This window comes from Coregonus lavaretus (genome assembly GCF_964263955.1).
Source record: "Coregonus lavaretus genome assembly, chromosome: 20".
Lineage (NCBI taxonomy): Eukaryota > Metazoa > Chordata > Actinopteri > Salmoniformes > Salmonidae > Coregonus > Coregonus lavaretus.
Genome location: NC_140007.1, coordinates 38,057,271 through 38,084,283, shown reverse-complemented (window position 1 = coordinate 38,084,283; position 27,013 = coordinate 38,057,271). Strand labels below are relative to the sequence as shown.

The following is a 27,013-nucleotide window of genomic DNA, read 5'->3' as shown; positions in this document are numbered from 1 at the left end:
CCATTAAACCCCTACAACTCATCCAGAATGCCGCAGCCCGTCTGGTGTTCAACCTTCCCAAGTTCTCTCACGTCACCCCGCTCCTCCGCACACTCCACTGGCTTCCAGTTGAAGCTCGCATCTGCTACAAGACCATGGTGCTTGCCTACGGAGCTGTGAGGGGAACGGCACCTCCGTACCTTCAGGCTCTGATCAGTCCCTACACCCAAACGAGGGCACTGCGTTCATCCACCTCTGGCCTGCTGGCTCCCCTACCTCTGCGGAAGCATAGTTCCCGCTCAGCCCAGTCAAAACTGTTCGCTGCTCTGGCACCCCAATGGTGGAACAAGCTCCCTCACGACGCCAGGACAGCGGAGTCACTCACCACCTTCCGGAGACATTTGAAACCCCACCTCTTTAAGGAATACCTGGGATAGGATACAGTAATCCTTCTACCCACCCCCCCCACCCCCCTTACTCCAACCCCCCAAAAAAACTTTTGTAAAGTGGTTATCCCACTGGCTATAAGGTGAATGCACCTATTTGTAAGTTGCTCTGGATAAGAGCGTCTGCTAAATGACGTAAATGTAAAAGAAAACTACACTACTAGAAAACTACACTACTAGAAGAAAACTACGCTACTAGAAGAAAACTACACTACTAAAAGAAAACTACACTACTAAAAAACTACACTACTAGAAGAAAACTACACTACTAAAAGAAAACTACATTATTAGAAGAAAACTACACTACTAGAAGAAAACTACACTACTAGAAGAAAACTACACTACTAAAAGAAAACTACACTATTAGAAGAAAACTACACTACTAGAAGAAAACTACACTACTAGAAACTACACTACTAGAAGAAAACCACACTACTAAAAGAAAACTACATTACTAGAAGAAAACTACAGTATTAGAAGAAAACTACACTACTAGAAGAAAACTACACTACTAGAAGAAAACTACACTACTAGAAGAAAACTACACTACTAGAAGAATACTATGCTACTTACTGTCAGCCTTGCAGGTGGTGTTGATCCTGGTGAAGTATTTGTGGCAGCTACACTTGTAGGATCCCTTGGTGTTGTTGCACATATGGGAGCACACTCCAAACTGCTTACACTCATTCTTATCTGAGAGGGGACAGGAAGGGGACAAGGGGGTTAATAAAGATACCTCAACGAGCATTTGAACAACAAAATGAAATATACTGATTGAGCCCAGAGTGAGTGAGTGTCCATGAAATGTGGGCTTGTAACCTTGTAATGACATTCTGGGAGATGGGATTGAAAGTGAGCTATCCAAGTAGCTACTGTTTGTAACAATTGTGTACATAGTGTAGTGGGCTTCACCCTGTTGAGGACATCATGGTGTGTGTAATAAGCTTCACCCTGTTGAGGACATCCTGGTGTATGTAATAAGCTTCACCCTGTTGAGGACATCATGGTGTATATAATAAGCTTGACCTTGTTGAGGACATCCTGGTGTGTGTAATAAGCTTGACCCTGTTGAGGACATCCTGGTGTATGTAATAAGCTTGACCCGGTTGAGGACATCATGGTGTGTGTAATAAGCTTGACCCTGTTGAGGACATCCTGGTGTATGTAATAAGCTTGACCCTGGTGAGGACATCCTGGTGTATGTAATAAGCTTGACCCTGTTGAGGACATCCTGGTGTATGTAATAAGCTTGACCCGGTTGAGGACATCATGGTGTGTGTAATAAGCTTGACCCTGTTGAGGACATCCTGGTGTATGTAATAAGCTTGACCCTGGTGAGGACATCCTGGTGTATGTAATAAGCTTGACCCTGTTGAGGACATCCTGGTGTGTGTAATAAGCTTGACCCTGTTGAGGACATCATGGTGTATGTAATAACCTTGACCCTGTTGAGGACATCATGGTGTGTGTAATAACCTTGACCCTGTTGAGGACATCATGGTGTGTGTAATAAGCTTGACCCTGTTGAGGACATCATGGTGTATGTAATAAGCTTGACCCTGTTGAGGACATCCTGGTGTATGTAATAAGCTTGACCCTGGTGAGGACATCCTGGTGTATGTAATAAGCTTGACCCTGTTGAGGACATCCTGGTGTGTGTAATAAGCTTGACCCTGTTGAGGACATCATGGTGTATGTAATAAGCTTGACCCTGTTGAGGACATCATGGTGTGTGTAATAAGCTTCACCCTGTTGAGGACATCCTGGTGTATGTAATAAGCTTCACCCTGTTGAGGACATCCTGGTGTATGTAATAAACTTCACCCTGTTGAGGACATCATGGTGTATGTAATAAGCTTGACCCTGTTGAGGACATCCTGGTGTATATAATAAGCTTGACCCTGTTGAGGACACCCTGGTGTATGTAATAAGCTTGACCCTGTTGAGGACATCATGGTGTATGTAATAAGCTTGACCCTGTTGGGGACATCATGGTGTATATAATAAGCTTGACCTTGTTGAGGACATCCTGGTGTGTGTAATAAGCTTGACCCTGTTGAGGACATCCTGGTGTATGTAATAAGCTTGACCCTGTTGAGGACATCCTGGTGTATGTAATAAGCTTCACCCTGTTGAGGACATCATGGTGTGTGTAATAAGCTTCACCCTGTTGAGGACATCATGGTATATGTAATAAGCTTCACCCTGTTGAGGACATCCTGGTGTATATAATAAGCTTGACCCTGTTGAGGACATCATGGTGTGTGTAATAAGCTTCACCCTGTTGAGGACATCCTGGTGTATGTAATAAGCTTCACCCTGTTGAGGACATCATGGTGTATGTAATAAGCTTCACCCTGTTGAGGACATCCTGGTGTATGTAATAAGCTTCACCCTGTTGAGGACATCCTGGTGTATATAATAAGCTTGACCCTGTTGAGGACATCATGGTGTGTGTAATAAGCTTCACCCTGTTGAGGACATCCTGGTGTATGTAATAAGCTTCACCCTGTTGAGGACATCCTGGTGTATGTAATAAACTTCACCCTGTTGAGGACATCATGGTGTATGTAATAAGCTTGACCCTGTTGAGGACATCCTGGTGTATATAATAAGCTTGACCCTGTTGAGGACATCATGGTGTATGTAATAAGCTTGACCCTGTTGAGGACATCATGGTGTATATAATAAGCTTGACCTTGTTGAGGACATCCTGGTGTGTGTAATAAGCTTGACCCTGTTGAGGACATCCTGGTGTATGTAATAAACTTCACCCTGTTGAGGACATCATGGTGTATGTAATAAGCTTGACCCTGTTGAGGACATCCTGGTGTATATAATAAGCTTGACCCTGTTGAGGACACCCTGGTGTATGTAATAAGCTTGACCCTGTTGAGGACATCATGGTGTATGTAATAAGCTTGACCCTGTTGGGGACATCATGGTGTATATAATAAGCTTGACCTTGTTGAGGACATCCTGGTGTGTGTAATAAGCTTGACCCTGTTGAGGACATCCTGGTGTATGTAATAAGCTTGACCCTGTTGAGGACATCCTGGTGTATGTAATAAGCTTCACCCTGTTGAGGACATCATGGTGTGTGTAATAAGCTTCACCCTGTTGAGGACATCATGGTATATGTAATAAGCTTCACCCTGTTGAGGACATCCTGGTGTATATAATAAGCTTGACCCTGTTGAGGACATCATGGTGTGTGTAATAAGCTTCACCCTGTTGAGGACATCCTGGTGTATGTAATAAGCTTCACCCTGTTGAGGACATCCTGGTGTATGTAATAAACTTCACCCTGTTGAGGACATCATGGTGTATGTAATAAGCTTGACCCTGTTGAGGACATCCTGGTGTATATAATAAGCTTGACCCTGTTGAGGACATCCTGGTGTATGTAATAAGCTTGACCCTGTTGAGGACATCATGGTGTATGTAATAAGCTTGACCCTGTTGAGGACATCATGGTGTATATAATAAGCTTGACCTTGTTGAGGACATCCTGGTGTGTGTAATAAGCTTGACCCTGTTGAGGACATCCTGGTGTATGTAATAAGCTTGACCCTGTTGAGGACATCCTGGTGTATGTAATAAGCTTGACCCTGTTGAGGACATCATGGTGTGTGTAATAAGCTTGACCCTGTTGAGGACATCCTGGTGTATGTAATAAGCTTGACCCTGGTGAGGACATCCTGGTGTATGTAATAAGCTTGACCCTGTTGAGGACATCCTGGTGTGTGTAATAAGCTTGACCCTGTTGAGGACATCCTGGTGTATGTAATAAGCTTGACCCTGTTGAGGACATCCTGGTGTATGTAATAAGCTTCACCCTGTTGAGGACATCATGGTGTGTGTAATAAGCTTCACCCTGTTGAGGACATCATGGTGTATGTAATAAGCTTCACCCTGTTGAGGACATCCTGGTGTATATAATAAGCTTGACCCTGTTGAGGACATCATGGTGTGTGTAATAAGCTTCACCCTGTTGAGGACATCCTGGTGTATGTAATAAGCTTCACCCTGTTGAGGACATCCTGGTGTATGTAATAAACTTCACCCTGTTGAGGACATCATGGTGTATGTAATAAGCTTGACCCTGTTGAGGACATCCTGGTGTATATAATAAGCTTGACCCTGTTGAGGACATCCTGGTGTATGTAATAAGCTTGACCCTGTTGAGGACATCATGGTGTGTGTAATAAGCTTGACCCTGTTGAGGACATCCTGGTGTATGTAATAAGCTTGACCCTGTTGAGGACATCATGGTGTATGTAATAAGCTTGACCCTGTTGAGGACATCCTGGTGTATGTAATAAGCTTGACCATGTTGAGGACATCCTGGTGTATGTAATAAGCTTGACCCTGTTGAGGACATCATGGTGTGTGTAATAAGCTTGACCCTGTTGAGGACATCCTGGTGTATGTAATAAGCTTGACCCTGGTGAGGACATCCTGGTGTGTGTAATAAGCTTGACCCTGTTGAGGACATCATGGTGTATGTAATAAGCTTGACCCTGTTGAGGACATCCTGGTGTATGTAATAACCTTGACCCTGTTGAGGACATCATGGTGTATGTATTAAGCTTGACCCTGTTGAGGACATCCTGGTGTATGTAATAAGCTTGACCCTGTTGAGGACATCATGGTGTGTGTAATAAGCTTGACCCTGTTGAGGACATCCTGGTGTATATAATAAGCTTGACCCTGTTGAGGACATCATGGTGTGTGTAATAAGCTTGACCCTGTTGAGGACATCCTGGTGTGTGTAATAAGCTTGACCCTGTTGAGGACATCATGGTGTGTGTGTAATAAGCTTGACCCTGTTGAGGACATCCTGGTGTATGTAATAAGCTTGACCCTGTTGAGGACATCCTGGTGTGTGTAATAAGCTTGACCCTGTTGAGGACATCCTGGTGTGTGTAATAAGCTTGACCCTGTTGAGGACATCCTGGTGTATGTAATAAGCTTCACCCTGTTGAGGACATCCTGGTGTATGTAATAAGCTTGACCCTGTTGAGGACATCCTGGTGTGTGTAATAAGCTTGACCCTGTTGAGGACATCATGGTGTATGTAATAAGCTTGACCCTGTTGAGGACATCCTGGTGTATATAATAAGCTTGACCCTGTTGAGGACATCCTGGTGTATATAATAAGCTTGACCCTGTTGAGGACATCCTGGTGTATATAATAAGCTTGACCCTGTTGAGGACATCCTGGTGTATGTAATAAGCTTGACCCTGTTGAGGACATCCTGGTGTGTGTAATAAGCTTCACCCTGTTGAGGACATCCTGGTGTATGTAATAAGCTTGACCCTGTTGAGGACATCCTGGTGTATGTAGTGTACCTTCACAGGTGTTATGACCAGTCTTCTGGAAGCCTGGTTTGCAGGAGCAGAAGGAGTCTGTCCCGTTGCTGACACAGTGTGCCTCGTCCCCGTCCCCACACAGAGTCCTGTTACTCCTGCAGTCGTTCAGCTTGGTGTCTGCAGGGCCAGGAACACATACACACCACAGGCAGGGAAAAACAGTGTTGAGCCATTGGAAGGTTAACGGAACATTGTGTAAAACAAGAACATATGTGTGAGAAAAAGAAACCAACGCCGTCTTCTCTAACATGCCATGAGAACGGTATCCATCAGTAGACATGGTGATAGTGTTAACCAGTCATGACTTGGAGCACCTGTCTTGCAGTGGATCTCGTCCGAACCGTAGTCTTCACAGTCGTTGAAGAAGTTACAGCGCAGGTTGGAGCTGATGCACCTCCCATTGGCACACAGGAACTCATCCTTGTCACAGGTAGGCTCGACTGGAGGGGGCTCTGAGAAAACACACATAGACCAACCATCACATTGCCCCTGAGTGGATAAATAAAGTTGTACATTTATTTCAATTAACACAATGACTCTGATCCAATGTCCATAATTGCAAACCAATGAATAAAAAAACAATGAAGCACTGTATTGGATATGCATTCTGTTATAAGTAACATAAGTGGTATGCTAGGGTGGACAGATGGAACCTCTCCACAGGGAACAACAGATCATCAAGGAGACAGCCTTGTGTTGGTGTGTGTGTTAAAGGCCAGCAGCACAGTAAACTCACGGCAGTTGAGCTCATCAGAGTTGTCCCCGCAGTTGTCAACTCCGTTACACTGTTTGGACACCTGCAGACACACACGGTCGTTCTGGCAGCGGAAACTCCTGGTGGGGGGGCACTGGAACATCCCTAACGGGAGGAGAAAGAGGGGTTAGGAGTCAGAACAGGCTTTAGGATCCATACCCTTTTCAGACCATCGTGACAACCAGAACTGAACTGTGGTGGCTCTGATATTTTATTTTAACATTGTCCTTTCCATCATGATGGATGAGTAACCAGGCCAGCACAGTACAGGTCAGTTCAGCTCGGTACTGTGAAAAGGGCACTAGTCGACAGGATAGGATGTCACAGGATCTGATGTCACTACTCACTGCACTCATCAGGGTTCTCGTCCGAGTTGTCTCCACAGTCGTCCTCTCCGTCGCATTTCCAGGCCAGGGGCTTACACAGCGTGTTGTTACACTGGAAGTCATCCAGGGGGCAGTGTCTCTCAACTGAGACATGGAGAAAAGAAGAAGAACAACTGTAGGTTGTCCATTATTGATCCTGTTCCTATAGATCAGGGTTCTTCAATTCCGGTCCTGGAGGGCCGAAACACCTCTGTTTTTCATCCTCTCCTTCTAATCAGGGGCTAATTCAGACCTGGGACACCAGGTGAGTGCAATTAACTACCAGGTAGAAATAAAAAACGAAGAAGAACGAAAAAGAAGTGTTTCGGCCCTCCAGGACCGGAATTGAAGAACCCTGCTATAGATCCTACCACAGGCTAGATCTCCAGAATCCCTCTCAATTAGGAAACGTAGAGGATATTCAATCTTAGTATAACCACTCTCTTTCAGCACTGTGACCATCTCAAACGCCGGCATGAGTGAGGCACATTGGGACACACAAACTCACCAGCGATGTGACACCTCTCCTCATCGCTGCCGTCCAAACAGTCAGCATCTGCGTCACAGCGCCAGCGGTTGGGGATGCAGTGGCCGTTCTGACACTGGAACTGATCACTGTCACACTTCAGGTCACAGCCGTCCTGAGGAACACAGACACACGCACGCGCGCACACACACACACACACACACACACAGACGCACGCACGTACGCACCCACCCACACACGCACCCAGTCCCTCTCTCAATTTTAATCACTCAAGTAAAAGGCACATCTCTAAGCTATAAGGTCAACCGATAATATTTATTTTTATTTATTTTTATTTAACCTTTATTTAACCAGGTAAGCCAGTTGAGAACAAGTTCTCATTTACAACTGCGACCTGGCCAAGATAAAGCAAAGCAGTGCGATAAAAATAACAACACAGAGTTAAATATGGAACAAACAAAACAAAACATACAGTCAATAACACAATAGAAAATCTATATACAGTGTGTGCAAATGTAGTAAGTTATGGAGGTAAGGCAATAAATAGGCCATAGTGCAAAATAATTACAATTTAGTATTAACACTGGAATGATAGATGTGCAGAAGATGATGTGCAAATAGAGATACTGGGGTGCAAATGAGCAAAATAAATAACAATGTAAATAACAATATGGGGATGAGGTAGTTGGGTGGGCTAATTACAGATGGGCTGTGTACAGGTGCAGTGATCGGTAAACTGCTCTGACAACTGATGCTTAAAGTTAATGAGGGAGATGTGTCTCCAGCTTCAGATATTTTTGCAGTTCGTTCCAGTCATTTGCAGCAGAGAACTGGAAGGAATGGCGGCCAAAGGAGGTGTTGGCTTTGGGGATGACCAGTGAGATATACGTGCTGGAACGCATACTACGGGTGGGTGTTGCTATGGTGACCAATGAGCTAAGATAAGGTGGGGATTTGCCTAGAAGTGATTTATAGATGACCTGGAGCCAGTAGGTTTGGCGACGAATATGTAGTGAGGGCCAGCCAACGAGAGCGTACAGGTCACAATGGTGGGTAGTATATGGGGCTTTGGTGACAAAACGGATGGCACTGTGATAGACTACATCCAATTAGCTGAGTAGTGTTGGAAGCGATTTTGTAAATGACATCGCCGAAGTCAAGGATCGGTAGGATAGTCAGTTTTACAAGGGCATGTTTAGCAGCATGAGTGAAGGAGGCTTTGTTGCGAAATAGGAAGCCGATTCTAGATTTAACTTTGGATTGGAGATGTTTAATGTGAGTCTGGAAGGAGAGTTTACGGTCTAACCAGACACCTAGGTATTTGTAGTTGTCCACAAATTCCAAGTCAGACCCGTCGAGAGTAGTGATTCTAGTCGGGCGGGCGGGTGCAAGCAGCGTTCGATTGAAGAGCATGCATTTAGTTTACTAGCGTTTAAGAGCAGTTGGAGGCCACGGAAGGAGTGTCGTATGGCATTGAAGCTCGTTTGGAGGTTTCCAATGAAGGGCCAGATGTATACAAAATGGTATCGTCTGCGTAGAGGTGGATCTGAGAGTCACCAGCAGCAAGAGCGACATCATTGATATACACAGAGAATAGAGTCGGCCCGAGAATTGAACCCTGTGGCACCCCCATAGAGACTGCCAAAGGTCCAGACAACAGGCCCTCCGATTTGACACAATTAACTCTATCTGAGAAGTAGTTGGTGAACCAGGCGAGGCAGTCATTTGAGAAACCAAGGCTATTTAGTCTGCCAATAAGAATGCAGTGATTGACAGAGTCAAAAGCCTTGGCCAGGTCGATGAAGACGGCTGCACAGTACTGTCTTTTTTCGACCGCGGTTATTATACCGTTTAGGACTTTGAGCGTGGCTGAGGTGCACCCATGACCAGCTCGGAAACCAGATTGCATAGCGGAGAAGGTACGGTGGGATTCAAAATGGTCGGTGATCTGTTTGTTAATTTGGCTTTCAAATAATTTCGAAAGGCAGGGCAGGATGGATATCGGTCTGTAACAGTTGGGATCTAGAGTGTCACCCCCTTTGAAGAGGGGGATGACCACGGCAGCTTTCCAATCTCTGGGGATCTCAGACGATATGAAAGAGAGGTTGAACAGACTGGTAATAGGGTTTGCGACAATTTCGGCGGCTAATTTTAGAAAGAAAGGGTCCAGATTGTCTAGTCCAGCTGATTTGTAGGGGTCTAGATTTTGCAGCTCTTTCAGAACATCAGCTATCTGAATTTGAGTGAAGGAGAAGCGGGGGGGGGGGGGGGGGGGGGAGGGGGGGGTGGGGGGGGGGGGGGGGGGGGGGCGCATGGGCAAGGGCAAGCGGAGGGTGCAGAGCTGGTGGCCGGGTTAGGGGTAGCCAGGTGGAAAGCATGGCCAGCCGTAGCAAAATGCTTATTGACATTCTCGATTATCGTAGATTTATCGGTGGTGACAGTGTTTCCTAGCCTCAGTGCAGTGGGTAGCTGGGAGGAGGTGCTCCTATTCTCCATAGACTTTACAGTGTCCCAAAACTTTTTGGAGTTAGTGCTACATGATGCAAATTTCTGTTTCAAAAAGCTAGCCTTTGCTTTCCTAACTGACTGTGTATATTGGTTCCTGACTTCCCTGAAAAGTTGCATATCGCAGGGGCTGTTCGATGCTAATGCAGTACGCCACAGGATGTTTTTGTGCTGGTCAAGGGCAGTCAAGTCTGGGGTGAACCAGGGGCTATATCTGTTCTTAGTTCTGAATTTTTTGAATGGGGCATGCTTATTTAAGATGGAGAGGAAAGCACTTTTGAAGAACATCCAGGCATCCTCTACTGACGGAATGAGGTCAATATCCATCCAGGATACCCGGGCCAGGTCAATTAGAAAGGCCTGCTCGCTGAAGTGTTTTAGGGAACGTTTGACAGCGATGAGGGTTGGTCGTTTGACCGCGGACCCATTACGGACTCAGGCAATGAGGCAGTGATCGCTGAGATCCTGGTAGAAGACAGCGGAGGTGTATTTAGAGGGTAAATTAGTCAGGATGATATCTATGAGTGTGTTTACGGATTTAGGGTTGTACCTGGTAGGTTCCTTGATAATTTGTGTGAGATTGAGGGTATCTAGTTTAGATTGTAGGACAGCTGGGTTGTTAAGCATATCCCAGTTTAGGTCACCAAGCAATACGAACTCTGAGGATAGATGGTGAGCAAGCAATTCACATATGGTGTCCAGGGCACAACTGGGGGCTGAGGGGGGTCTGTAGCAAGCGGCAACAGTGAGAGACTTATTTCTGGAGAGGTGTATTTTTAGAAGTAGAAGCTCAAACTGTTTGGGCACAGACCTGGATAGAATGATAGAGCTCTGCAGGCTATCTCTACAGTAGATTGCAACTCCGCCCCCTTTGGCAGTTCTATCTTGCCTGAAGATGTTGTAGTTCGGAATGGACATTTCTGAATTTTTGGTGGTCTTCCTAAGCCAGGATTCAGACACTGCTAGAACATCAGGGTTGGCAGAGTGTGCTAACACAGTGAATAAATCAAACTTGGGGAGGAGGCTTCTGATGTTAACATGCAAGAAACCAAGGCTTTTACGGTTACAGAAGTCAACAAATGATAGCTCCTGGGGAGTAGGAGTGATACTGGGGGCTACAGGCCCTGGGTTAACCTCTACATCACCAGAGGAACAGAGGAGGAATAGAATAAGGATACGGCTAAAGGATTTAATAACTGGTCTTCTATTGCATTGGGTACAGAGAAGAGGGGCAGATTTCCGGGCGTTGTAGAATAGATTCAGGGTATTATGTACAGACAAGGATATGGAAGGATATGAGTACAGTGGAGGTAAACCTAAGCATTGGGTCACGATGAAAGAGATAGCACCCAACATAGAGGGGTTGTTAGTAGGGGAGAGTGGGGTAAGTTGAGCCACCCTATAATTTATAATTTGACCAAATATTTAGGAAGAGTCTGTGAAGGAAGAAACCACATGGGAAAAGTGGTAAACAAAGTTAGGTCCAAAAAACGGGTTTTAACCAAGTCAAATTAATTTATTGTGTTTGAGGTTTCATGATGCTTGTATATAAACCAAAGTAGATAATTGAAAGATTGTTCTATACATGAGTTATGGTCTCTATAAGCTTCATTATAAACATGTAGCTGGGTGGTTCGAGTCCTGAATGCTGATTGGCTGAAAGCCGTGGTATATTACGGGTATGACAAAAAATGACTTTTTACTGTTCTAATTACATTGGTAACCAGTTTATAATAGCAGTAAGGCACCTTGGGGGTTTGTGGTATACGGCCAATACACCACAGCTGAGGGCTGTATCCAGGCACTCCGCGTTGCGTCGTGCTTAAGAACAGCCCTTAGCCGTGGTATATTGGCCATATATATGTGGTCCTCTGTAGCTCAATTGGTAGAGCATGGCGCTTGTAACGCCAGGGTAGTGGGTTCGATCCCCGGGACCACCCATACGTAAAAATGTATGCACACATGACTGTAAGTCGCTTTGGATAAAAGCGTCTGCTAAATGGCATATATATCTTTTTTTTATATCACACCCCCTCGTGCCTTATAGCTTAGATATGAGGTCCTAAACCTAGCAGGAAAGTGCATCCTTGTAGCTGTGTGGGCTAATATAGTCAAAATGTCTGCCTTGGGGTAAGTTGAGCTAATGGCCATGGGGTAAGTTGAGCCAATGATTGAGCCAATGGCAAGTTGAGCGAATTGAAGTGTTTTCTTCCCAGGCGTAATGCAAGGCATTATCTCTGGGATATGAGGTAACAACAGGGCCTATGTTACAAGTGTAAAAAAAAACGAAAAAGTGCTTGTGATGTAAGCCTAAAATGATTCAAAGTGCAATTGTGATTGTGCTGAATTGTGTTTGGAAATAAAGATAGACAAGTAGTGGTAATATTTCATTCAGTACAGAAATTTGTAGACGGCTTAACTTACCCTGTCCCGTGGCTCAACACACCCCATACCCGGGATAAGTTGTGCCAAGAGACCACTTTTTTTGGACAAGCTATGTTTTCAAAACTGTAAAATGTACATTAATTCAGATTATTTCCAGGTATACACAACATCCTGAAATATATGTAGATATCTTTGTTTGAAATAATACTATATTTGCCTTGACGGAGTGATACTGAATGTAAAGATTGGCTCAACTTTCCCCACTCTCCCCTACAGTATGAGTCCGTAGCGTTATCTAACACACGTGTCTAACCCAGATATGTTGCTGTGGTTGAGTCAGGTGTGTTACCTCATCAGATCCGTCAGCACAGTCATGGTCTCCATCACACTTCCACCTCCCGGCGATACAGCGTCCGTTGGTACAGGCAAACTCACTCTCTGAGCACGGTCGAGGGACTATAGAGACACAGCAACACAGGTCTCACATAAGGACCACTATACTGTATAGCTTAGCTGGAAATGGCTTCCAAATAGGTGTTGTTTTTAGTAAAAGTCCAAATTCACAGGGGAGAGAGTACTGTACACAACAACTCACCTCACAACACATCACAAAACCTCACAACACAACACATCACAACACACCACCTCACAACACACCACAACACCTCACAACACACTACAACACTTCACAACACACCATAACACATCACAACACACCACAAGCATGGACACACAGAGGGAGGCCAACAATGATGGTCAAAGCAGAGCTCCAGAGATGAAATAGATGTCCTAGGTGCCTGATGAACAACATTGCATATTTTCTGAAACTGGTAGCATAGCTGTGTGCTTTCACCCTGCTTAACGGAAGTTAGCCTCTTTTTTGTTTTGTTTGTACTTTTTCGTGATATCCAATTGGTAGTTACAGTCTTGTCCCATCACTGCAACTCCCGTACGGACTTGGGAGAGGCGAAGGTCCTCCGAAACATGACCCTGCCAAGCCACACTGCTTCTTGACACACTGCTCGCTTAATCCGGAAGCCAGCCACACCAATGTGTCAGAGGAAACACTGTACAACTGGCGACACGAGTGAATGTGCCCGGCCCGCCACAAGGAGTCGCTAGAGCGCAATGGGACAATAACATCCCGGCCGGCCAAACCCTCCCCTAACCCGGACAACGCTGGGCCAATTGTGCGCCGTCTCATGGGTCTCCCGGTCACGGCCGGCTGCGACACAGCCTGGGATCAAACATGGGTCTGTAGTGACGCCTCTAGCACTGCGATGCAGTGCCTTAGACCGCTGCGCCACTCGGGAGGCCCCGGAAGTTAGAGTCTTAGAAAATAAGACTTACACTTCGTTGAGTACAGAGGCCTCAGGTGGTCATGTAGGAAATTACAATACTTTACTGTAGAAACACTCATTTGGAGCACTACTTTGACTTGTCACTGTCTGAGGAGATATCAGGGGAGATGGGAGTTGAAATGGGCATCATCAGACATATAAATGACTGCGATGGGATTGAATAGGATGCAATGGGAGGGGAGGAGCAGAGTGACATTAGGGGTTGGTGAGATGGGGATGGTTGAAAGTGGAGACCTACCTCTGGCTCATGCCAACAGGTCAGTGAATGGGAAATGAAACGTAAACATTAGATGAGGTGAGATGCATCACAGATGAGTTAAGGCCAAACTAAATGATAATGTCTCAGTGTGTGTTACAAAACATCTACTGACACTGGGACGCAAAACAAACACACAAGAATCAAACAATTGAAACAGTATTCCGATGGTCGGTCATGAGGACTAAGGCGCAAGCTTCCAATGCAGAACATGTTATGCCCAAAAGATCACAAACCATGAGCATACTATAAATGCAATGATACAATGCAGTGACATTGGCCAGGGTGAGATGGGGCCACAAGGATAGTGTAACAGGAATGATAGAGAGACATACCACACTTGTCCTCGTCTGAGTTGTCCCCACAGTCGTTGTCATAGTCACACTGCCAGCGACCCGGGACACAGCGGTTGTTCTTACACCTGAACTGGTATGGCTCACACGTCCTCTCATCTACACAGCGACACGGCAAGGGTCAGACCATCAGCTCCATAACACGACACTACAGTACATGCAAACTGTACAGGAGGTTAACACCATAGCGTGAACCTTCATAGAGGAGATAAACACCCCTCTACAATACACGTATGATCTTGTTGGCAATCTCAAGGATTGCTAGAGGGAATTCAGAGAGAGAGAGAGTGAATTTTGTATTAAAATAAAGTCTAATGGATGCAGTACCGGGTCATAACCAGATTATATGGTAAGGATCCAGATAAATGCTTTGTAGTCTCTGCTTCCTGTGTGACAGACAGAACACCCACCACACTCCTCTTTGGGTTCGTCAGATGAGTCTCCACAGTCATCCTCCCCGTCACACTTCCACCGGGCCGGGATGCAGCGACCAGAGTCCTTACAGCGGAACTCATCCTCGCTACACGTCATCTGGGCTGGAGAGTTAGGAGAGGAGGGGGGAGGAGAGTTAGGAGAGGAGAGGGGAGGAGAGGAGAGGAGGGGGAGGAGAGGAAGGGGGAGGAGAGGGAGAGGAGGGGGGAGGAGGAGGTGGGAGGAGAGGGAGAGGAGGGGGGAGGAGAGGGAGAGGGAGAGGAGGGGGAGGAGAGGAGAGGAGAAGAGAGGGAGAGGAGGAGGGGGGAGCGTTAGGAGAGGGAGAGGGGACAGACTGAGGCTTGTCACAGGCCAGATGACAGACTGAGTAAAGTATAAGGTGGAGGGAGGATGTGACGAGGTCTGAAAGATCTAGTGTATCTGTAATTCACTAGTTTGGTATGTTAGCCAGAAACATGTATTCTACTGCAACATGGATATTGAACTTGACTTGCGTGTCTGTCATTATTCTAGAATAGTCCTCTGAATGGGGTCTTACTGCAGTTGGCTGGTTCGTCCGATCCGTCCACACAGTCATTGTCACGGTCACACACCCAGACACGAGGGATACAGCGCTTGGTGATGGCACACTGGAACTGGGTGGGCGCACAGGTGACCTCGGCTAGAGGGAGAGAGATCAGACAGACGACTGTTACTGACTGGAGAGAGCAACCCATAACAACAACAACAACAACAGTTTATTTCTTATTTAACATTCATCTATCCAGGTTAGTCTCACTGAAATACAATCTCTTTCACAAGAGAGACCTGGTGCAACACAGCAGTATTACCAGCAATTAAGAACAAAACATACTAAATGTATAACATGTAATAAAGAATGTAGATGAGGAGATAGGCAGGAAAGAGAAGGTGTGGACTCACGGCAGTCCGTCTCGTCCTCTCCTTCTCCACAGTTGTCCTGTCCGTTACAGCGGAAGACTCCCGGGATACAGCGGCTGGGGTGGGAGCACTTGAACTGACTGGGCAGACACACGTGGATATCTGTAGAACAATCACACATAGACAGAAACAAGACATGTCAGAGAGACGATAGAGGATGGGTAAGAATAGATGTTAGGAGGTGAAGATATGAAGGGTTGAGAGAGAACGAGGCAGAGAGAGGGAAAGAGAGAGCAAGATTGAGAAAGAGGAGAGAGTCAGAGAGAGGGAGAGCAAAAAAGACAGAACGAAAAGAAAGAGAGAGCGAGAGAGACAGAGAGAGAGACAGAGAGAGAGTGACAGAGAGAGACAGAGACAGAGAGAGAGCGAGAGAGACAGAGAGAGAGACAGAGAGAGAGACAGAGAGAGAGACAGAGAGAGAGTGACAGAGCGAGACAGAGAGACAGAGAGAGAGAGAGAGAGACAGAGAGAGCGAGACAGAGACAGAGACAGAGAGAGAGACAGAGAGAGAGTGACAGAGAGAGAGCGAGAGAGACAGAGAGAGAGACAGAGACAGAGAGACAGTGACAGAGCGAAGATTTGTGACCTGTTGCCACAAGAAAAGGGCAACCAGTGAAGAACAAACACCACTGTAAATACAACCCATATTTATATTTATTTATTTACCCATTTGTACTTTAACTATTTGCATATTTGCACATTGTTACAACACTGTATATATACATAATATGACATTTGAAATGTCTTTATTCTTTTGGAACTTCTGAGTGTAATGTTTACTGTTAATATTTATTGTTTATTTCACTTTTGTTTACTATCTACTTCACTTGCTTTGGCAATGTTAACATACGTTTCCCATGCCAATAAATCCCTTAAATTGAAATTGAAAATGCAATTGAATTGAGAGAGAGAGAGAGAGAGAGAGAGAGAGAGAGAGAGAGAGAGAGAGAGAGAGAGACAGAGAGAGAGAGAAAGACAGAGAGAGAAAGACACAGAGAGAGAGAGAGAGAGAGAGAGAGAAAGACAGAGAGAGAAAGACACAGAGAGAGAGAGAGAGAGATAGAGAGAGAGAGAGAGAGAGAGAGAGAGAGAGAGAGAGAAAGACAGACAGAGAGCATTAAAGAGGATGTACCGCAGTTGGCCTCGTCCGAATTATCCTGGCAGTCGTTGTCCCCATCACAGATGTAAGCTGGGTTGGTACAGATGCCTGTCCCACACTGGAACTGGCCTGGCCTGCATTTGAACTTAGCTACAGGGAACAATGGATGTCACAGACAGAGACACAGTCAGAGGTTGTTTCAAAGTCTGAAACAGGCCGATAGCAGTTTCACCAACCCTCTTCCTCTCTTACTCCCTCCTCTCAACCTCAGAGCCCCGTAGAAACATCCATGAGACTTTGCTATGCATCCACATACTCCTCATTAACCCACCATTCACCACTCAAGTACGTAGCACTGGCTTTGCAAAGGTCATGGGTTCAATTCCCACAGGGACCACATACACACACTAGAAATGTATACAGACACTGTACTATAAGTCGCTTTGGATGAAAAAGTGGCACACTCACGGCATTCTGCAGGCTCGTCCGAGCGATCCCCACAGTCGTCCTCCGTGTCACACTTCCACCAGAATGGGATGCACTTGTCGTTTTTACACACAAACTGGACGAGGAGAGGAGGAGAGAGGAGAGGAGAGAGGAGGAGAGAGGAGAGAGGAGAGAGGAGGAGAGGAGAGAGGAGTGGAGGAGAGGAGAGAGGAGGAGAGAGGAGATGAGAGAGGAGAGAGGAGGAGAGAGGAGAGAGAAGAGGAGGAGAGGAGAGAGAAGGAGAGAGGAGAGGAGAGAGGAGAGAGGAGAGAGGAGGAGAGAGAGAAAGAGGGTGAACTCAAGCTGATGACACACTGTATGTACTGCCGTGATAATGATGCTTAATTGACCAATCACAAAGCATACCCCTATTCCACAAAAGGCTGTGTCGCCCCCTAGCTGTCTGGCCCCCCAATGGCCATATCATTACACAGTCCCTCACCTGGCTGGCAGTGCAGTTGGACATGCAGGTGAGACCATCGTTGGCCAGGTAGAAGTTGGTGGGACAGGCACACTTGTAGCCCCCTCCAGGGCTCAGCAGACACAGGTTACTACATCCGCCGTTGTCTGTTTGGCACGGATGGTTAAACACTGGAACCATAGAGGGGAGAGGGAGACTGTTTCAACTGGAACAACCACGTGTGTGTGTATGTGTGTGCGTGCTTGAGTGTGTTTGTGTGTGAGTATGTGCGTCTGTGTCTATGTGTAAGTGTGTGAGTGTGTGTGTGTGTGTTGTACATTCGTATTTCTTACCCTCAGGCTGGCGGTAAGGGTGGTAGATGTGGATGTCCATGGGCCGGTGGAGGGTAGTGATCAGGGTGGTCTTGTTGACGCCCAGGGTCTTGTGACACCTGTTGATGGACTTGGTCTCCCAGTCGGTCCAGTAGATGTACTCCTCAAACAGAGTCATGGCAAAGATGTGGGGGATGTCCTGGGTAAGCACTGTGGACACAAACACACACAGTCATAGAGGAGTGAGGCAATTAGAATCATATTACACTGTGTTTTACCTGGCCACCACGTGACCTGGCCAGTCAGCTCATAACTCTGGGGGCCATAATTACATCACAATGTTGTTAGTCAAATCATTCATAGTCACACAATGCCCAATGACCAACACAAGGAAAACTGGATCTGGAGCATTAGCCATTCATGACAGCATGACAGTACCTCGCAACTTTATCTCTGGGTTGTGTAGCATCACAACTTTATCTCTGGGTTATGTAGCATCATTACTATCTCTGGGTTATGTAGCGTCACTACTTTATCTCTGGGTTATGTAGCATCATTACTATCTCTGGGTTATGTAGCGTCACAACTTTATCTCTGGGTTATGTAGCATCATTACTATCTCTGGGTTATGTAGCATCACTACCTTATCTCTGGGTTATGTAGCATCACTACTTTATCTCTGGGTTTTGTAGCATCACTACTTTATCTCTGGGTTATGTAGCATCACTACTTTATATCTGGGTTATGTAGCATCATTACTATCTCTGGGTTATGTAGCATCACTACTTTATCTCTGGGTTATGTAGCATCATTACTATCTCTGGGTTATGTAGCATCACTACTTTATCTCTGGGTTATGTAGCATCACTACTTTATCTCTGGGTTTTGTAGCATCATTACTTTATCTCTGGGTTATGTAGCATCGCTTCTTTATATCTGGGTTATGTGGCATCATTACTATCTCTGGGGTATGTAGCATCATTACTATCTATGGGTTATGTAGCATCATTACTATCTCTGGGTTTTGTAGCATCACTACTTTATCACTGGGTTATGTAGCATCATTACTTTATCACTGGGTTATGTAGCATCATTACTATCTATGGGGTATGTTGCATCACTACTTTATCTCTGGGTTATGTAGCATCACTACATTATCTCTGGGTTATGTAGCATCACTACATTATCTCTGGGTTTTGTAGCATCACTACTTTATCTCTGGGTTAGGTAGCATCACTACTTTATATCTGGGTTATGTAGCATCATTACTATCTCTGGGTTATGTAGCATCACTACTTTATCACTGGGTTATGTAGCATCATTACTATCTCTGGGTTATGTAGCATCATTACTATCTCTGGGTTATGTAGCATCACTACTTTATCTCTGGGTTATGTAGCGTCACTACTTTATCTCTGGGTTCTGTAGCATCAATACTATCTCTGGATTATGTAGCATCACTACATTATCTCTGGGTTTTGTAGCATCACTACTTTATCTCTGGGTTAGGTAGCATCACTACTTTATATCTGGGTTATGTAGCATCATTACTACAGTATCTCTGGGTTATGTAGCATCACCATTATCTCTGGGTTAAGCAATAAGCGCCACGCTTCATTGGGTCTTACAACACTAATGACTTTTAGACTCATGACTGTAAGTGTTCCTGTCTATGTTAACAATGTTCCTCTTCATCACACTCATTCTGTTTGCTCCATGTGTCTGAGACATACTGTTATGGAAAAACCCCATTAGCTGCCTGACTGTCCCCTGATGTAAAAGCACTGTAGGCTACAGCTACAACACAGACACACACATGCCACATCCTGGATTAAAACATCACTTGTGGCATTAGGATGGTGGCATCTCATCATTGGTAAATTGATATTCTAATCAGTGTTGTGGTACAAATACAATATGAGACTCCTGCCACCTGGACAAGTCCTGAGGGAATTTCTGCTATGATACTGGAGCTGAGAGGAGATGTTGGTTGGATCTACATGGAGTGGCCTTTGACCAGCTCCCTCCCTTATTTCAATTCAAACAGCCTGGGTTATGTAGCGTCACTACTTTATCTCTGGGTTATGTAGCATCACTACTTTATCTCTGGGTTATGTAGCATCATTACTATCTCTGGGTTATGTAGCATCACTACTTTATCACTGGGTTATGTAGCATCATTACTATCTCTGGGTTATGTAGCATCATTACTATCTCTGGGTTATGTAGCATCACTACTTTATCTCTGGGTTATGTAGCGTCACTACTTTATCTCTGGGTTCTGTAGCATCAATACTATCTCTGGATTATGTAGCATCACTACTTTATCTCTGGGTTATGTAGCATCATTACTTTATCTCTGGGTTATGTAGCATCATTACTATCTCTGGGTTATGTAGCATCACTACTTTATCACTGGGTTATGTAGCATCATTACTATCTCTGGGTTATGTAGCATCATTACTATCTCTGGGTTATGTAACATCACTACTTTATCTCTGGGTTATGTAGCATCACTACTTTATCTCTGGGTTATGTAGCAACACTCTTTATATCTGGGTTATGTAGCATCATTACTATCTCTGGGGTATGTAGCATCATTACTATCTCTGGGTTATGGAAAAACCCCATTAGCTGCCTGACTGTCCCCTGATGTAAAAGCACTGTAGGCTACAGCTACAACACAGACACACACATGCCACATCCTGGATTAAAACATCACTCGTGGCATTAGGATGGTGGCATCTCATCATTGGTAAATTTATATTCTAATCAGTGTTGTGGTACAAATACAATACGAGACTCCTGCCACCTGGACAAATCCTGAGGGAATTTCTGCCATGATACTGGAGCTGAGAGGAGATGTTGGTTGGATCTACATGGAGTGGCCTTTGACCAGCTCCCTCCCTTATTTCAATTCAAACAGCCTGAGTCTCCCTTAGCAAACACACTGGCCCCATTAGTGTGTGTGTGTGCCTGTTACAGGAGGGGGTCGCAGTTCCGGAGCGACCCACTAGGTGTCATCCTCCGACAACCTTAGGCACCTCCTCACTCACAGTCTGGACTAATCATTATCCTATTGGTGTCACCTGTGTCTACCTGTTGACCTGTGTATGTATGCCCTTACTCTCCTGTGTTCCTTTGCTCTGTTTTCTCTGCTAGTTTCTCGATGCCAAACAGTACTAATCAGTGTCTGATCGCGAGACGTATGTACAGGTACTTGAGAAGTGTTCTCCCTGTTTCATTGTTGTTTACTGTCTATTCTGCACCGCACCTGGGTCACACCTCACACCAACCGTTACATGTGCCTAGGTTAAAATGAATGGCCCACAGGTGGGCTAGCACCACTGCACCAGAGCGCTAACATGGGCCAGGCTCAACTGTTAACCTTTTACTGCAGTGGGCTAAATCAGGGTCACACAGAGTGTTTCTTGGAAGTCTTTAAAAAATCTACTTTGAAAGAAAACTATACACCTCACACACATGGTTATGGGCTTTAAAAAAAGAAGACACCTGTACCATGTCAGATATAGAGTTGAAATGTATTGAATTTTGAGTTTGCATCCCAATATTACACTTTATATACATCACAGAAGACTGAAATATAACAAAACCGTTTGACATAGATAAGCCGGATTTTCAGCGGTGAAAAAAAATAAATGTTTATCAATTATGAAATTATGAAACATACTAATAACATTCCACCCATGAGCTTGCTTCAGGCAATGGGAACCATAGTCAGCCAGGTCAGGGCAAGTCCCACAGAACACACATGCAGCTTACACATTGAAATCTGGATCCCAACTCTACTATGAAACCTCCATGATGACCAAGATATGGGCGAGGAGATAAATCATCTGAAAGCAAGCTTTGTGTGCAACATGCTCTAGTGTCAAACTGTGGTTTGTGAATGTGAGAAATTATAATCAGGAACTTCCTCTGCATCCCTGCATTCTTCTGCATGGCTGATTGGCTGACAATAATGATGTATTGTTCTAAGTCTGGTAACAAGGTTTGGGATATTCAGACGTCATCCATGTGACAGCCTCATCAGTAGTCTGACAGAACAACAGTCTTCCTTCTCTCTCTCTGTCCATTGGGCCTGTGTACTGTGGCAGGGCTATCCCCAGCACCACTGTGACCTGGTCTGTGGCATCATGCTGTGTGTGTTTTTTTAACATAATTACATAACCAATTATGTGACAGCGGTTTGATGTTCCATGATGGCAAATTGAATGTTGTCATTTCTCCTATTACACGAATGACTGTGTGTGTCTATGACAATATACATTACCCGTGTGTCTGTTGGTCCCGTCCAGGCTGGCGAACTCAATGTAGTCCTCTCTGGCGTCGGCCCAGTAGATGCGGTCATTGATTAAGTCCAGCGTGAGGCCGTTGGGCCAGGTGATCTTATCCTCTACGATCACACTTCTGTTGGAGCCGTCCATCCCGATCCGCCCTATGTGGGGGTTGTCCCCCCAGTCTGACCAATACAGGTACCTGATGAACAGGACAGGGGAGAGGATCACATTATTACACCATTACATCAGGATCACATTATTACACCATTACATCAGGATCACATTATTACACCATTACATCAGCATCACATTATTACACCATTACATCAGGATCACATTATTACACCATTACATCAACATCACATTATTACACCATTACATCAGCATCACATTATTACACCATTACATCAGGATCACATTATTACATCATTACATCAGCATCACATTATTACACCATTACATCAGCATCACATTATTACACCTTTACATCAACATCACATTATTACACCATTACATCAGCATCACATTATTACACCATTACATCAGGATCACATTATTACACCATTACATCAGCATCACATTATTACACCATTACATCAGCATCACATTATTACACCATTACATCAGCATCACATTATTACACCATTACATCAGGATCACATTATTACACCATTACATCAGCATCACATTATTACACCATTACATCAGCATCACATTATTACACCATTACATCAGGATCACATTATTACACCATTACATCAGCATCACATTATTACACCATTACATCAGCATCACATTATTACACCTTTACATCAACATCACATTATTACACCATTACATCAGCATCACATTATTACACCATTACATCAGGATCACATTATTACACCATTACATCAGCATCACATTATTACACCATTACATCAGCATCACATTATTACACCATTACATCAGCATCACATTATTACACCATTACATCAGGATCACATTATTACACCATTACATCAGGATCACATTATTACACCATTACATCAGCATCACATTATTACACCATTACATCAGCATCACATTATTACACCTTTACATCAACATCACATTATTACACCATCACATCAGAATCACATTATTACACCATTACATCAGCATCACATTATTACACCATTACATCAGAATCACATTATTACACCATTACATCAGGATCACATTATTACACCATTACATCAGCATCACATTATTACACCATTACATCAGCATCACATTATTACACCATTACATCAGCATCACATTATTACACCATTACATCAGCATCACATTATTACACCATTACATCAGGATCACATTATTACACCATTGCATCAGCATCACATTATTACACCATTACATCAGGATCACATTATTACACCATTACATCAACATCACATTATTACACCATTACATCAACATCACATTATTACACCATTACATCAACATCACATTATTACACCATTACATCAGCATCACATTATTACACCATTACATCAGGATCACATTATTACACCATTACATCAGTATCACATTATTACACCATTACATCAGCATCACATTATTACACCATTACATCAACATCACATTATTACACCATTACATCAGAATCACATTATTACACCATTACATCAGGATCACATTATTACACCATTACATCAGCATCACATTATTATACCATTACATCAGCATCACATTATTACACCATTACATCAGAATCACATTATTACACCATTACATCAGGATCACATTATTACACCATTACATCAGCATCACATTATTACACCATTACATCAGGATCACATTATGAAACCATTACATCAGGATCACATTATTACACCATTACATCAGCATCACATTATTACACCATTACATCAGGATCACATTATTACACCATTACATCAGCATCACATTATTACACCATTACATCAGGATCAAATTATTACACCATTACATCAGGATCACATTATTACACCATTACATCAGGATCACATTATTACACCATTACATCAACATCACATTATTACACCATTACATCAGCATCACATTATTACACCATTACATCAGGATCACATTATTACACCATTACATCAGCATCACATTATTACACCATTACATCAGCATCACATTATTACACCATTACATCAGGATCACATTATTACACCATTACATCAGAATCACATTATTACACCATTACATCAGTATCATTATTAGTGTAAAAGAGCACCATCTTGTAGTCATGGTCCTTTGAGCCGGATAGGACTTAGGGCCTTACCAGGAAAAACTCTGGGTACTAGTTGTAGCCTAAACTCTGGGTACTAGTTGTAGCCTAAACTCTGGGTACTAGTTGTAGCCTAAACTCTGGGTACTAGTTGTAGTCTAAATGTGGACATGTCGTCAGGAAGAATTTCTGTCCTTAATAATGACATACCATTATATTTCACTATCAATCCATACAGAGGAGGCCTGAGTATGTGACAAAGCACCAGTCTCAGACCATGCAGAAGTTTATAGTGTAGCCTCCTGTACTGTATTATATTCTGGGCTGTGCCTCTTACCCATTGCGTACGTCCAAAGCCACAGCGCGTGGTTCCCTCAGACCGGTGTTCACCAGGACCAACCGGAAGGTTCCGTTGAGCTTGGACACCTCGATGGTGTCCCGCCCCTTATCACACCAGTAAAGATTCCCTCCCACCCAGTCTACAGCCAATCCATCTGGGTTACTGAGGGAGGTACGGTGCAGCACCTGGACAAGAGCCAATCAGAGCGTCAGATACTGGCTAACTGACCAACTAGAGAGTCATAGACTGGCCAACTGTCCAATCAGAGCCACAGAAAGGCCAACTGTCCAATAAGAGATAAATAAACTAGCCTACTGTCTAATGAGAATCACAGTCTTGGGAAATGTCCAATTCAACAGGTCAGTTGTCCAACCAGAGAGTCACAAACAGGTCAACTGACCAATCAGAATCACTAACAGATCAATGGTCTAATCAGAGTCAAGGACTAGCCAGCTGTCCAGCTGTCATTAGACTCAAATGAGAGAGTCACAGACTGGAAAACTGCCATACTGACCTCTATGTTACTGCCATTGATGTTCATACGTCGTATCATGGAGCCCTGAGTGGTCACGTCTGTCCAGTAGATCATCTGCTCTGCATAGTGGAAGTCCAGTGCCACTGCGTTGTTCAGGCCCTGGTACCCACACACATACATTTTAAATAGGTTATTTGGATTCATAAATTACATTACACATGCATACATTTTGAACTCAAATTATATTTCATTTGCAAAGGATCCAAAGATTCCAAAAATCATGCTTTGGATGTATATAATGTCTGGGCACATAGTCATGGAAACAAAAATCATAGTCCCCTCCACTCTGCCAAGCATACACCCTCGAATACACGCACATGCACGCAAACACACAACACTCGAACGCATACACATTCACACGCCACGATACATCCGTTATCACTATCACTGATTATGGAAAATCCTAAAAACTGACACATGTTTAACATTTAGCTCATTGTTCCCACACAGTGCTTGTTGTCTCACCTGTTTTATCAGGGTGTAGTTGGTACCATCCAGGTCCAGCTTCCTCAGGTAGTACCGGTTAGCAAAGATCAGGAACGGCTCCTCATCTGTAGAGAGACAGACAGATCGGGGAAAGGGGCTCTGTGTACAGTTGAACTTGTCACAAAGAAATAAATTTTTTAAATGTATTTATTTTGTTTTACCAGGTAAGTTGACTGAGAACACATTCTCATTTACAGAAACGACCTGGGGAATAGTTACAGGGGAGAATGAGGGGGGATGAATGAGCCAATTGGAAGCTGGGGATGATTAGGTGGCCATGATGGTATGAGGGCCAGATTGGGAATTGAACCACTTACAGCTGGGCCATGTTCCCTGGGGCACGCAATGGAAGACATTTTAAAATAAAACGAAAATGAGCCTTTCTTATTGGACCTTAAGTCCAAGTAGTCCCCGCTGTTGGTCTTACCAGAGGTGGACTTGCAGATAGTAGGATCTTCAGGTCGTAGCTGGAAGCCCTCCACACAGAGACAGTGGAAGGATCCGTGTGTATTGATACAGCGCTGGGTACAGGGGTAGGATGTGGTACACTCATCTATATCCACACATGTCTTCCCATCCCGCTTCAGCTGGAAACCAGGAAGACACCTGCACTGTAGGGATCCAGGGGACACACAGACAACATGTCAATACATCAGAACACTGTAGGGACCCAGGGGACACACAGACAACATGTCAATACATCAGAACACTGTAGGGAACCAGGGACACACAGACAACATGTCAATACATCAGAACACTGTAGGGACCCAGGGGACACACAGACAACATGTCAATACATCAGAACACTGTAGGACCCAGGGGACACACAGACAACATGTCAATACATCAGAACACTGTAGGGACCCAGGGGACACACAGACAACATGTCAATACATCAGAAACACTGTAGGGAACCAGGGACACACAGACAACATGTCAATACATCAGAACACTGTAGGGAACCAGGGAACACACAGACAACATGTCAATACATCAGAACACTGTAGGGACCCAGGGACACACAGACAACATGTCAATACATCAGAACACTGTAGGGACCCAGGGGACACACAGACAACATGTCAATACATCAGAACACTGTAGGGATCCAGGGGGACACACAGACAAACATGTCAATACATCAGAAACACTGTAGG

At 44.4% G+C, this 27,013-nt stretch overlaps 1 pseudogene across 1 annotated transcript in view; it reads right to left on the bottom strand.

The window, feature by feature from the left end:
• LOC311148154 (low-density lipoprotein receptor-related protein 1-like) overlaps positions 1–27,013 on the bottom strand; it is a 186,430-nt pseudogene that overhangs the window by 11,530 nt on the left and 147,887 nt on the right. The window contains exons 31-50 of the transcript in view: positions 26,284–26,467; positions 25,836–25,921; positions 25,350–25,469; positions 24,833–25,020; positions 22,250–22,455; positions 17,977–18,165; positions 17,666–17,814; positions 17,206–17,299; positions 16,771–16,887; positions 15,621–15,740; positions 15,238–15,360; positions 14,678–14,803; positions 14,250–14,366; positions 12,647–12,753; positions 7,429–7,561; positions 6,903–7,025; positions 6,538–6,660; positions 6,116–6,253; positions 5,781–5,918; positions 999–1,118 (exon numbers count right to left, since the gene is read on the bottom strand). The product of the transcript in view is annotated as a low-density lipoprotein receptor-related protein 1-like (transcript). The remainder of the gene's footprint in view (positions 1–998; positions 1,119–5,780; positions 5,919–6,115; positions 6,254–6,537; positions 6,661–6,902; positions 7,026–7,428; positions 7,562–12,646; positions 12,754–14,249; positions 14,367–14,677; positions 14,804–15,237; positions 15,361–15,620; positions 15,741–16,770; positions 16,888–17,205; positions 17,300–17,665; positions 17,815–17,976; positions 18,166–22,249; positions 22,456–24,832; positions 25,021–25,349; positions 25,470–25,835; positions 25,922–26,283; positions 26,468–27,013) is intronic.